Here is a 13638-nt window from a genome sequence, read left to right on the forward strand (position 1 = left end):
GCATAGGCCCTAAACAGAAAAGGCAGAGTTTGTGGGTGTCCTTATGAGGGATCTAATGTCCGCACCTGCACTTTCCCCTTCCTGGATGACATGTAACCTAAACAGACATGCAGTGACAAAAGGAATCAGAAACAGCCCCAATGGGGTACTTATCTTAGAAATTTGAAGGTCCGATAGCGAAGATGTCAGAAAGCGCTGACTTTCGACTGGCGCAGAGAAGGTCTGAGGAAAGGTGTGTGCATAGGTCACTTTCATGGCCCATGCTTCCTAAGCCAATATTAGACATCTTACATACCTAGCAGTGACTACAAACTCTGGCCGGACGTTTGGGTAGCAAGCAGAGGATAACCCAGAGTTTGGAATACTGCAACATGAGAACAGAAGGGCCTCAAACATTATAGTTCACATATATTGTTATATATAATATAACCTAAGCTATATTACATAAATTATTCAACTTGTGTTTTTTTTTAAACAAGAAACATCTTCATTAAATCATTACTTACTACATAGGAAATCGGACATTTACATAAATGAAAACAAACCACACCAACACAATCCTGGTTGTAAGCATTTTACATCACAAACCATACTGACACACTCCCAGTTGCAAACATTATACATCACTTATAATCCACCTAATCTTTCTCACTCAAACATTACACATTTCGTTTAAGTCCTGCTGCCTTTTATGCCTCATTCCTCCCTTTTATGTACTGTTCCCACAATTCCCATTTTATCTATATAGTCTGCTCCTACCCTTTTCTAAAGAGCTCAACTCCAGTTGTTTTATCTCTGTTACTATATTCAATACTTCCAGTATAGTTGCTTTAGATTTTGATTTCCATTTTCTAATAATTGCTGTTTTGGCAGACACCATTATTAGACATAGTAAGGCCTTACTAAGTCTATGCAATTCCGATTCTGTATCATAGCTCAGAAAAATATCTCCCTCTTCAGACCAAACTGCCCATCCAGCATCTCCGACAGTGCATCCTGCAGGGAATCCTTAAAGTCTGCCAATTCACCGCACTCCCAGGAAAATGTTACCAATTACCTCTTTCTCCCCTTAACACCTCCAACATTTACTGTCTACATGAGGAAAAATTCTCTGAAATCTACCTGGGGTATAAAAATATCTATATAAACATTTCCAGGCAAAAATCCTAAATCTTCTAGATTTCTTTGCATATTTGGGAGACATACATATATCCTCCCATTGTTTCTTTGTGAATTGCTTATCCAGTCTCTCTTCCCAAACCTTTCTAACCTCCTCTGACTGATTCTTACAGTTATCGTGAAATATTTTATATGCGGTTCTAATTATTCCTTTTTTAATGGCAGCATCTGTTCTAGATTCTATTAAAACTCTACCAGTTCTGGTCTTTTGTTTAACCCCCCCACCATTTTGTTCTCTTTACCTGCAATCTGATATCAGTCCCTGATAGGGAAGGCAATCTCTATCCTGCAGTCCAAATAAATTCTTGCCATATTCCCATTCTATCATCTTTCTCTCTCTAGTTCTTTGTTCACAATACATTGGTTCCTTTGCCAATTTTCTCCAATAAATTATAGTCCCGTCTTGCCTATTGTCTGTACCCCTAATTGCAGCCATCCATTTTGGCAGAATCTCCTTTCTCCATTCCCTTGTTGGCTTAGTTCTTAAGAGTACTTTCTGCTACTTTATAAATATAATATTCTGTATGATTACTGCTATTCTCCTTAAAGGTCTGCATCCAAAATCCCAGTCTCTCCTTATTTAATAAGCTGCCCCCCTGTTTCATCATCCCTTTTCATTTTGAATTATAATTTTCTGCTTGTGCTATGTATAGGAGCCTTAACTGTGTTGCTCTGAAACGGCCCTTTAAATTGGGTAATCCCAATTCACCTTGTTCTTTTGGAAGAATCAGCTTATTCTACTTGACTCTTGTTGCCTTGCCCTCCCAGATAAAATCCTTCAGCTCTTTATTAACTGCTATCCATAACTTCTCCTCTGGTTAATAAAAATATGTCTATCCTTTGTGTAAGACTAAAAACATTTTAACTGCTTGTATCTCACTATCCATATCCATATAAAAGAGCTTCCATTTTCTCAGTTTTTGTATTATCTTTTGATTAGTCTCTTCCCACACATCCTTAGCTGCCACACCGGAATCATTTTTAATCCATACTTCTAAATACTTCACTTTATCATTCCCCCATAAATATGGATATTGCTGAACCAGTTTGTGTAAGGATACATAACTTACTGCTCTTGCCTTTGTTTTAGCTTCATTAATTTTGTATCCCAAAAAGATTTAAAATGGTCTCAAAAATTTCCACAACACTTTAATGTCCCTTTCTGGTTTTGTCAGGTATAAAATAACATCAACTGCAAATACAGCCAGATTTTCTTGACTACCATAACAATTATATGCTTGAATTTCTGAGTCCTTGAAACAAAATGTTTTGTAAGATGTGGCATAGGCTCAAATGGATATGACAAGAAACAACTGTATAAATTTTCAACCTGTCAAACAGTGTATGCATGTGACACAAAAGCTGGAACTAGAAATTTAACAAAAAAGATGTTATACATAAAAGGTGGGAATATCTTTTTAATGCAATGATGCTCTATGTAATGCTTTAAATGTCAACAGTCTCACAGATGAATACAAAAAATAAAGAATAGTGAACTATATTAAAAATGTAGAGTGCAAGTAGCTGTGTTATAGAAGACACAATTAGAAAGAACTGAACATGGGACAAAGGAAAAGAGGGGTATTTATATTAACTGCAAGAGGAGCTCCAGCAGTGATAGAAGAGGATAAAAATATAATAATGGCAGATTTGTAGTGCTAAGGGAATACTGGCAAGGGAGGAGGATTACACTGGCATGTATTTATATTCCACCTAAACTGCTATAATGGAGCTTAAGAAAATTATGGGAGAAATAATCAGTTTTCAGCAAGGAATATTACTTATAGGTGGGGACTGGAGTTTGATTTGCAGCAGTGAGGATGTGTCTGGAGGGCCCAGAAGGGAAAGTATAACAAAGGAGGGTAGATATTTGAAGAAATTTATGAAAATATTTGGCATGGAAAATGTGAATTCAGTAACAGGAGTTTGAAGTGAATTTACACATTACTCCCAAAGATATAAAAACTGGGCTAGGTTAGACAGCATTTACATTTTACAAAACATGTGCATTTAATTGACTGTCTTGATATGCACCCAATAACTATTTCAGATCATGTGCCAATAATAACTTAAATAAAAACACAGGGTAATTAAACAAAAATGAGACACTGGTGCTCTCCCACCTATGTGTTTTAATGAGAGGAATTTAAGGAATGGGTAGCGGAAATTATTCAGGAGCTATTAAAGAGGATAGAAATTTGTTCTGAAAATATAGCTAGTGAGTAGGTGTAGTTTAAAAATGGGGTAGAAATAAAAGAAAGGAAGCTATGGTTAAGAAGAAACAAGAATTATTTAAAGGGAGTGACAAATGTTAAAGTATTGCACATTGGGGGGAATCTTACAGAAGAAGAGCAAGAACAACTGCAGAATGCTAAGAAAATAAGAGATTACCTCAATAATATGCATGAGTTTAGAAAGATTGCTGTTAAGCAACTGTTTTATGATAATAACAGTAGAGCACAAAAACTTTTAGCACAACAGCTCCGGCAACTGAAAGTAGAAAGGGCTGTCGCCAGGCTTAGGGAACCTATAACAAGAAAGGTAACAAGAGCTCATGTAGAGCGGTTAGAAATACTTTGGAAATTTTATGAAAGTCTGTATAAAGCAGAGAAATATGGAAATCAAGAAAAAATACAAATGGAAATATTTATGGAATAATTAAATATGCCAAAGTCAGAGGTAGATGAGGCTCAATTACTAATGGTTAGGATAAGAGGAGATGAGATAAAAATTGTGATGTATAACCAATCTACATGAAAGTGGCCAGGAATAGACAATATTTCTGTGGAAGTTTGGAAGCTAGGAGGTAAAAGACTAATAAAGATCTGGAAGGTTTTGTTTAACAGTATTTTAAGAGGAGGTACCAACATCCTGGAAGAAAGCATGATGATCCAGAGGGAAGCAGAATGTAAGAAAATACCATTGTTTTTGGTGGGTCATGATGCAGAGAAAGCATTTGACAGAGTAAGCTAGGACTTTATCAGCAGGGTACTGGAAGCATTTGCATTTCCTGAAAAAATATAAGGTTGGTTAGGTTATATGAGGGACTGGAGGTGAAAATCAAAGTGGGTGGGGTCCTCTCTGATAATTTCTGCTTGAGCAGAGGAACCAGGCAGGGGTATCCTTTTTTCCTTTGTTATTTGCATTACATTTAGAACCACTTGCAAAGAAAATAAGGGAGTCGGAAATTCAAGGATATGATTGGTATGGTAGTCAAGAAAAGCTGGCTCTACTTGCAAATGATATTTTATACCTGACAAAATCAGAAAAAGACATCACAGTGCTGTGGAACATTCTGAGACAGTTTCAAATTTTTTCGGGATACAACAGCTAAAACAAAGGCAGTAGCAGTAAATTATGTACCCACACAAAATCAGTTCAGCAATACCCGTATTTACGGGGACATGATAAAAAAAATATTTAAGAGTATGGATTAAAAATTATTCTGGTGTGGCAGCTAAGGATATGTGGGAAGAGACTTAAAATATAAAACAAAAACTGAGAAAATGGAAGCTTTGATATATGGATATGGATAGTAAGACACAAGCAGTCAAAATGCTTTTAGTCTCTTTAGTCTTATACACAGGTCAGGCATATTTGCAAATAACAAAGGAAAAAAGGATACCCCTGCCTGGTTCCTCTGCTCAAGCAGAAATTATCAGAGAGGACCCCACCCACTTTGATATTTGATATATTCCCACAAAGTAAGAGTAGCGGGATCTCTGTCCGAATCCAGACCAATAAAGAGCAGTGTGCCTCAGGGCTCTGTCCTAGGGCCCCTTCTGTTTGGCATATACTTCTCAGAAGTACAGGCAAGCACTGAAGGTCTGTGGCTGACCAAGTTTGTGGACGACTGCAAACTGGGTGCTATAATATAGTCTCCGGCCAACATGGATATCCTCCAGAAGGGCCTTAATGAGACTGATGCATGGTGTCAAAGCCATGGTCTCAAGCTAAATGCTAAAAAATGCGTAGTAATCCCCCTTTGGAAAAAACTGAGTACCCGCAAACTACCATATAGGAGGTAACCCCCTGAAATCTGAAGAAGTAATAAGGGATCTAGGGACCCAAGTAGATAGTCAGCTTTCATTTGATAACCATGTTGCCAAGGTGGTTAGAAAATCCTTCTATGTGACCCATCTGATCACGAAAGGGTTTGCATTAAGATCTAAGGATGTAGTGGTGCCCCTGTACTCTTCCCTCATCAGACCCATTACTGAGTACAATGCACCAATTGGAATGTACCTGGCTAGGCATCTCAGCAGCTGGAGAGACCACAGAGGTACCTCACTAAGAGGATTACTGGCCTCAAACAGTTGCCCTATGCAGCACGATTGAAAAAACTAAGACTTTTCTCTGTTGCATACTGCCTTCTCAGAGGCAATCTCTGTCTAACATACAGAGCCATATCCAACCCAGAACTGTTGAACATGCTCCATCTTAGCAAAACCAAATCTACTCGAGCTACATGCTCTAGGGATATAAACCTCAGCACAACAATGAATATAACATGCTGGAGGGATAGATTCCCTTCACAAAGACTTCCCTTGTTATGGAACAAGGTCACGATCTACGTAAGACAGAGCCCCTCACTATCACTCTTCAAGAGGAACCTTGACGAGTGGATGGGTAACAGAAAGTTCACACCAGGGAATCATATCAACAGCTCTACTAGATAGGGGCCAAGGGTACTAGCTGCTAGATCAAGGGCCTAGGGAACTAACCAAAGGGGCGGTGAATACTGCACAATGTGGCTGGGCTAATATATGCCTTTGGGCAGATAGCCGAGTACCTACCTATGAACCTATTTTTATCAACCAGAGGAAAAGTTATCGATAGCAATGAATAAAGAGCAGAAGGACTTTATCTGGGAGAGGAGGAAGGCAAGAGTCAAGTGGGATAATCTGATTCTTCCAGTAAAACATTGAGGAGTGGGATTATCCAATTTTAAGGTGTATTTCAAAGCTACACAGTTAAGGCACCTATACATAGCACAAGCAGAAAACTATAATTCAAAATGTAAAAGGATGATGTTGAAACTGGGGGGAAACTCAAAAAACAAGGACAGATTGGGATTTTGGATGCAAGTCTTTCAGGAGAATAACCATAATCATACAGAATATTACATCCATAAAGTAGCAGAAAGTATTCTAAGAACTAAGCCAACAAGGGGAGGGAGAAAGGAGATTCTGTCGATAGGGATGACTGCAATTAGGCATATACACAATAGGCAAGTGGGGGATGGAATTTACTGGAGAAAACTGGCAAAGGAACCAAGGTAGTGAGAGCAAATAACTAGAGAGAGAAAGATGATTGAATGGGAATATGGCAAGACTTTATTTGGACTGCAGGATACAGATTGACTTCCCCATCAAGGACTGGTATCAGAATACAGGCAAAGAGAAAGAAATTGGAGGATACTAAATAAAAGATCAGCACTGGTAGAATTTTTAGTAGAATCAAAAATAAAAGCTGCCATTAAAAAAGGAATAATTAGTAGAGCATATAAAATATTACACAATAACTATAACAGTCAATCAGAGCAGGTTAGAAAGATTGGGAAGAGAGATTGGATAAGCAATTCATAAAGAAACAATGGGAGGATATATGTTTGCCTCACAAGTATGCAATAAAATCTAGAAGGTTTAGGATTTTTGCTTGGAAATGTTTACATAGATATTTTTATTCCCCAAGCAGACTCCAGAGAATTTTTCCTCATGTAGACAGCAAATGTTGTTCATAGGTTCATAGGTTTATACTAGGCTATCTGCCTAAATTTATATAAGCCCTTAAAATTTTTGTGGCTTACGCCACCCCTTATATGAAAAAATACTGTGCCCATTAGTTTGTTGTAGTGTGATGGGGAAGAAAGAGGTACCCAGGAACATATTTTCTGGGACTGCGGTGGGTTGGCGGACTTTAAGGATTCTCTGCAGGATGCACTGTCAACGATACTGGGTGGGCAGATTGGTGTAACAACGGAGATGATTTTTCTGAGCTATAACACAGAATCGGAATTGCCTACACATGGTAAGGCTTTGCTATGTCTAATTATGGTGGCTGTCAAAAAAACATTTACTAGAAAACGGAAATCAAAATCTAAACCAGCTATATTAGAAGTAGTGAATATAGTAACAGAGATAAAACAACTGGAACCGAGATCTTTAGAAAAGGGTAGGAGCAAACTACATAGGAAAAATGGAAATTGTGGGAACAATACATACAAGAGAGGAATGAGGTTTAAAAGAAGGCAGGACTTAAATAAGCCATGTAATGTTTGACTGAAAATGATTGGGTAGATTACAAGTGATGTATAATATTTGCAAATGGGAGTGTGTCAGTATGGGCTTGTAATGTAAAATGCTTGCAACTAGGATTCTGTCGGTATGGTCCATTTTAATTTATATAAATGTATGATTGCTTATGTTGTAAGTTATGGTATAATAAATATTGTTCTTTAAAAAAAGGAGCATAAATTGAATAATTTATGTAATGTTGCTTAGGTTATATTAAATATAAGCAATACATGAGAAAAATAATATTTGTTAATGCTAATTTAACACAATTTGATTACGTTTGTATAGATGTAAATTTGCCTAAGTCACAAGTGATAACTCAATAAAAGTGTTTAAAAAATTTCTGAGTCCCTTATTTTCTTTGCCAATGGTTCTAAACAGAATGCAAATAACAGAGAAAAAAGGACACCCCTGCCTGGCTCCTCTGCTCAAGCAGAAATGACCATGGAGGACCTCACCCACTTTAAATTTTACCTCTTATGTCTCAAACATCTTCCTAATCAACCTTATAATTTTATCAGGGAATGCAAATGCTTCCATTGACCTGCTCATAAAGACCCACCTTACTCTGTCAAAAGCTTTCTCTGCATCAATACCACCAACAACAGTGGTATTTTCTTACATTCTGCTTCCCTGTGGATCATCAATGTTCTGTTAATGATGTCAAATGTTTGCCGCCCCTCTACAAAACCACACTGATCCATATCTTCATAGGTTCATAGGTGTGTACTAGGCTAATGGCCCTGAAGCCTTTACAAGCCTAGCCCATAAAAGTGCCCTGGCATCGTGCCACCCGACGTTAGTTCCCAGTGTGTCTATCAAGTAAAGCCACTGGAGTGATCCCTGGGGTGAATTTTCTATTTCCCATCCACTCATCAAGATTTCTCTTGAAGAGGGCCAGTGAGGTGCTCTGCTTGACCTGTATGGGAAGTCTATTCCAGAACATGGGCAGCCTCTGGGTTATGAATCTGTCCCTCCAGCATGTTCTGTTGATTGTGGTAATGAGGTTGAAGTCTCTGGAGTGTGTGGTGTGGAGGGATTGGGATTCCTTTACAAGTAGCATTTCTAACAGAGATGGATAAAAATGCTCTACCACTGAGCTATACCCCCATTCCAATCTATCAATTCTGGCATCACATTTGCCATTCTTTTAGCCATTATTGACAAACACTTTATAATCATGATTCAGTAATGAAATGGCCTTGTATGAAGCTGGATCTGATGGATCCTTACCCTCTTTAGGTATTACAGCTACCACCACTTTCTTCCAGGATGTTGGTACTTCTCATCCTATTAAAATACTGTTAAAAAAACCTTCCAGATTCCAGTGCATAAACTAGCTATTAAAGTAGACCTTAACTTGAATTTGGGCCATAGTCAAATGTTTATTCATGGCAGAGGGGCAAGGAGGAAGAAAGGAGCAACCCCAAACAAGGTCCGGGGAATGAAACCACCACAGAAGAGAGTCTTTGCACACCCGAGAGACTAGAACAGGGTGAGATAATAACGAGAGATCTAACATGGACCATTCTATCACAAGAGTCCACTGAAGAACCCATATATGATAATGCACCATAGGCAAGAGACTGATCGTGACCGCCATGGACCCCAACGCCCTTGATACCATTTCTGCTATCGGTGACTGAGCTTAAAGAATGTAAAGGACATGTAGCTTCAGAGATTGTATCCTCTCTGAGGTAAGAAAGACTTTGGTGTGAATTGTGTCCAGTCGAGCCTCAATGAAATCTAACACTTGAACTGGGGCCAGTGATGACTTGCTGAAACTGATGGTAATGCCCAACTCCTGGGCTAGGAGGAGAAAGGAATCCCTCACTTGACAGAGCTGATGCCTGGAAGAGGCAGCAAGGAGCCAATCGTCCAGGTAGGGGAAGACCTGTATGCCCTGGACTCTCAGGTGAGTTGCTACTATTGCCAACACTTTGGTGAACACCCTGTGGGCTGTGGTGAGACCAAAGGGGAGCTCTCTGAACTGGTAATGACTAGCTGCCAGCCGGAAGCGGAGAAACCTCTGAAAGCGCCTGTCCATTTTGATGTGGTAGTATGCATCCTGGAGGTTGACTGAGCACATCCAATCGTTCTCCTGCAGGAAGGGTGGGATAGATAGAAGGGTGACCATCTGGAATTTCGTCTTGGCCACTGACAGGTTCAAGAAGAGATCCAGAATGGGTCTTAGGTCCATCTTCTTCTTTGGCACCAAAAAGAAGCTGGAATAAATGCCTAATCTGGATTGGTCGGGGGAGACAGGCTAGATGACTTGCTTTTCTAGCAGCTTTGCAATTTCCAGTGATGCATCCTCCCTGTACGTGTGTGGAAGTCCGAGAGGTGTCTGGGTGGTGGATCTGACTTGAGGAAGGGGATTGAATAGCCTCTGGATATAATTCGCAACACCCAATGATCTTCCGTGATGGACTCCCACACTGTTAGGTGTAGCGAGAGGTGACCCCCGACTGCCTCCAGAGACCAGCAGTCGGGCAACCCTTCAGGGTTGCTGCATGGGTCTCTCCGAGAAAGGCACTCAAGACCCTTGATTCCTCGGGCCCCCTCTGTCTCTAGGGCAGCCTCTATCAAATCCTCCTCTACCACTGGGAGAAGGCGAGTCCTGAGTGTCCTGGAAATAACACTGAGATTTTGGAACCACATCTTCTTTGTCTCTCACCGATTCCTAGAGAAGGTTTGTTGAGGGGCTGAAAAGCAGATCCCGATGGGAGACAGAGTCTTCCCATCCTTCTCACTCTGCATTAAGGTGTCACGTACCGACTTACTAAAAAGGGAGGAACCGTTGTACAGGGCATTCCTAAAGGATGCCTTAAAGGGTTCCGAAAAAGCACAGAGCTGGAACCAGGCGTGGCACCTGATGGCAACACCAGTACTGCCAGCTCTAGCAGCGCCTTCGATTACATGGGAGAGGAGACACATAGAGGTGTTAACAACAGATGTCATGGTGACTATACGAGAGGAGAACACTTTCTTGTCCTCTGCCAACATGGACCCCGGGGTACACTAAGCGACCTCCTTGACCAGGTCTTGCTGCAGCATAATCACATGTGCCAGATAATTCAGTGCCCTAACAGAAAAGGTCACTGAAGCGTAAACCCACTTCCCAAAAACGGTCCATAGTCCTGGACTATAGGTGAGGAGGGTGGACCAGAGAGCTCTCCTAAGTGAGCTCCTTCATAATGGCAGCTTCCACCACCATGGCATCAACTGGGGATCCCTTATTCCAATGGGTCCTGTCTGAAGGGGGACTCAGAACTTTGCCCAGGCATTTGGGGATGGGCTGCACCATGTCTGGTTCCATCCACACACGAGATGTAATAAAATCCACCAAAGGATCCACGGGAGGGGACACCCAGGAAGTAGAGGGTCCTGCGCCAAATGCCTCAAGGAACACCGATTCATCTGGGTTAGGTTTGTGGGCAGACCACCCGTATGCTGGCGCAGAATTTCCATGATGTTTCCAAAGGAGACATCCTCAATGGGTGATTGGGGGGAACCTTCCCCTTCCTCCAAATCAGTGTCTTCATGAGGGATACCGGTGGGGAATCCCAGTGTCTCCTTTTGCATGTACATTTGTGAGGACGTCCTCAGTGGTGGTCTCTGGGGAGGACTCGCCCATGTCTCGCTGCTCATATGAGGGGGCGGCCTGGGGCACAGAGGCGGCAGGATGGTCAGACCAGCGCCAGAAACAGAGGTAGACCGTGCGGACTCAAAGGACGAGATGGTCAAGGGTCTCGAAGAGGTTAAGAGTACCCTCTCCACCTCGTCAAAAGCCAAAGGGGAACAGACCTCCTGAAAAGGAACAATGGGTAGAGCCGTAACCCTCTGACCCAATAGGAGAGCCGGAGCTGAACCTCCAGGCACCGAGATATCAAGGGGAAAGCTCTGCTCTGAAAGGCTTGGAGCCGACACCATCTCCTTGGACTCGGCACCGAGGCTACGGCTCCGAGAGCCTGCTGGATCCGAACTACTCGGATCCGACCTGCTCAAGGCCATGGCCTGCAACAATGTACAAGGCATCATCGGAGCCGACCCCTTGACGCCAAGTGTCCTCGGATCCAAGGACTCTGAAACCGGAAGTCAGATCAAAGAAGGAGATAAAGGGATAAACCTAAATTGCATGTCCCCTGCTCTGGAGTGAGAGGGGGCAGGCAGGACTCCCAAGTGAATCTGAGTGCGGATAAACTTCCGAATCATCCTATTCACCTCCGCTTTCAGAAAGACTGCGGGTGGAACAAGATGAGGAGGCCCCGACACTAGCCTGGAGTGCAGTGAGGGGAAGCCTGCTCGAGCAACTGGGTCTGAAGCTCCTCCAGCTCCAGAAAGAACCGAGGGGAATGGAGCCGGGGGGACTCAGACCTCGGAGCTGACCTAAATTTTGTTGAAGGGCCCAGAAAACCCGAGTGATCCGGGGATTGCTTCTTGGCCCTGTCCTTTGTCTTGGCTGGCTGGTCTCTGTCCCCAGGCCTCTTGGTGGGAAGCTGAGTCCCAGACGCCAGGGTGAAAAGAGAAGTAGAAGCTGGGGCAGAGGAGGCCTGCACTACAGTGGGAGAGGGAAGAAGGCCCTTCAAAATTAACTTATTCCTCCTGTCCATCAGTGCCCGGGGATTAAACCTGGCACAGCTGGAACAGGAAGTATCTAAATGGGCTGCCCCAAGACATACAATGCACAGAGTGTGACCATCAGTTGGGGAGAGCTTGTGGCCACACTCCATGCATTTTCAGAAGCCTGGTTTAGGTGTATCAGACATACTCCTAACCTAAGGCCTAACATGCTGACTCACAAACCACACACATGATAAAGATAGACACAGAAGGGTTTTTTTTTAACCGACATAGAGAGCGCAAGGGAAGGTAGAAAAGAAGTGGATAATATGAGAAAAAGGGAAAAATTAGCAGTTATAAAGACACTTACCCAGACTTTATAACCAGACAGCACAGATCGCGATGCAGACAACAGCTCGGCAAACGAGATCCGAAGGGAGACGGGAGCATTATGGGTAAAGGAGGAGCTTAGAGCTCAGATCAAGATGCTGGGTATGTGGCCGAGTCGGATCCATGCTGGATCCAGGAACCCACAGGTTGAAGACCAACTGAAGACAAAAACTTCAGATCTATTTATATCTTCAAATATTGAAGTTTTACCCTCCTAACAGGAACAAATATCCCAAACTGACAGCCACACTCACAAACTTGAGAGAACCAAAAAGAAAGGTTATCCATGCCAAGACGCATGGTGCAGCCTGTATTTCTACTAAGTGCTGTCTCCCACTTTTAGTACTCTGTCCTTCTGCCACAGTTTTGTCAGAATAAACTCCTCCTGCTGGTAGGACTGCATCTTTACTATTAAAGGTCTAGTTTGCTTTCTCATAACAAGCTTTGGAGCATACATATGATGTGCCCTTTCAACTAGCAACTGATGTGGAATATAGTCCAGTTGTTTATTTGTGTTTTCATAAAATTAATACAGTCTCTGTTCATTCCAGCTGAAAATCTCAGGTTTTCCTTAAGTTCTCTGCCCTCAAATTCTATTATTTTTTAAACATCTCTTCTTGTGCCATCTCATATTCAGCTAGCCTTTTCTTCACTTCGACCTCTGATTTTTTACAGTTTTATCAGCTCATCTGAATAGCTGCTTAATGCTTCTTTCATTTTTTCCAGCCTTTTGTTGTTTGAGTTGATATATTTCAGCAATGTTTTGTTTATTTTAACCAGGTCTGTGTGCAGTTGTGTTATACCTTCCTCTAGGTCACAGGAAGTCACGTTTGGAGGCTGCACTGCTCTTTGCTAAACAGCTGAAGAACTTTTCCCAGTCAATGTTTTTTCCTCACCTTTTGTAACTGATTTTCTTTCAGGTCATCTGTATTTCTTTTTTCCTGACATCCATGCAGTACACTTCATAGCCAGTTACTGACATTTGCCTAGAAACACAAAAGTGTATTGGTCTTCTCTGCTGAGTTTCTGTTTTCACACTGGGATAGTTAGAATTAAGCTGTTACTAAATGTGCAGCCATCTTGGAACAAGTTCTAGAGAGTCTTAAGAGCTTAGTTGCTTGGTTCCCATGGATTGCTCTACCACTTAGCTGAAGTGGAGGCTACACATTACCCTGGTTATAATGCAATCATTGCTAAGCAATCCTTGCAT

General features: G+C 41.7%; 1 protein-coding gene across 2 annotated transcripts in view; it reads right to left on the reverse strand.

Moving 5' to 3' along the window:
* Positions 1–13638, reverse strand: part of METTL4 (methyltransferase 4, N6-adenosine) — a 282933-nt gene that overhangs the window by 160767 nt on the left and 108528 nt on the right. The window lies entirely within an intron of this gene.

Source organism: Protopterus annectens, chromosome 3.part1 (genome assembly GCF_019279795.1).
Source record: "Protopterus annectens isolate FY-2018-M chromosome 3.part1, PAN1.0, whole genome shotgun sequence".
NCBI lineage: Eukaryota > Metazoa > Chordata > Ceratodontiformes > Protopteridae > Protopterus > Protopterus annectens.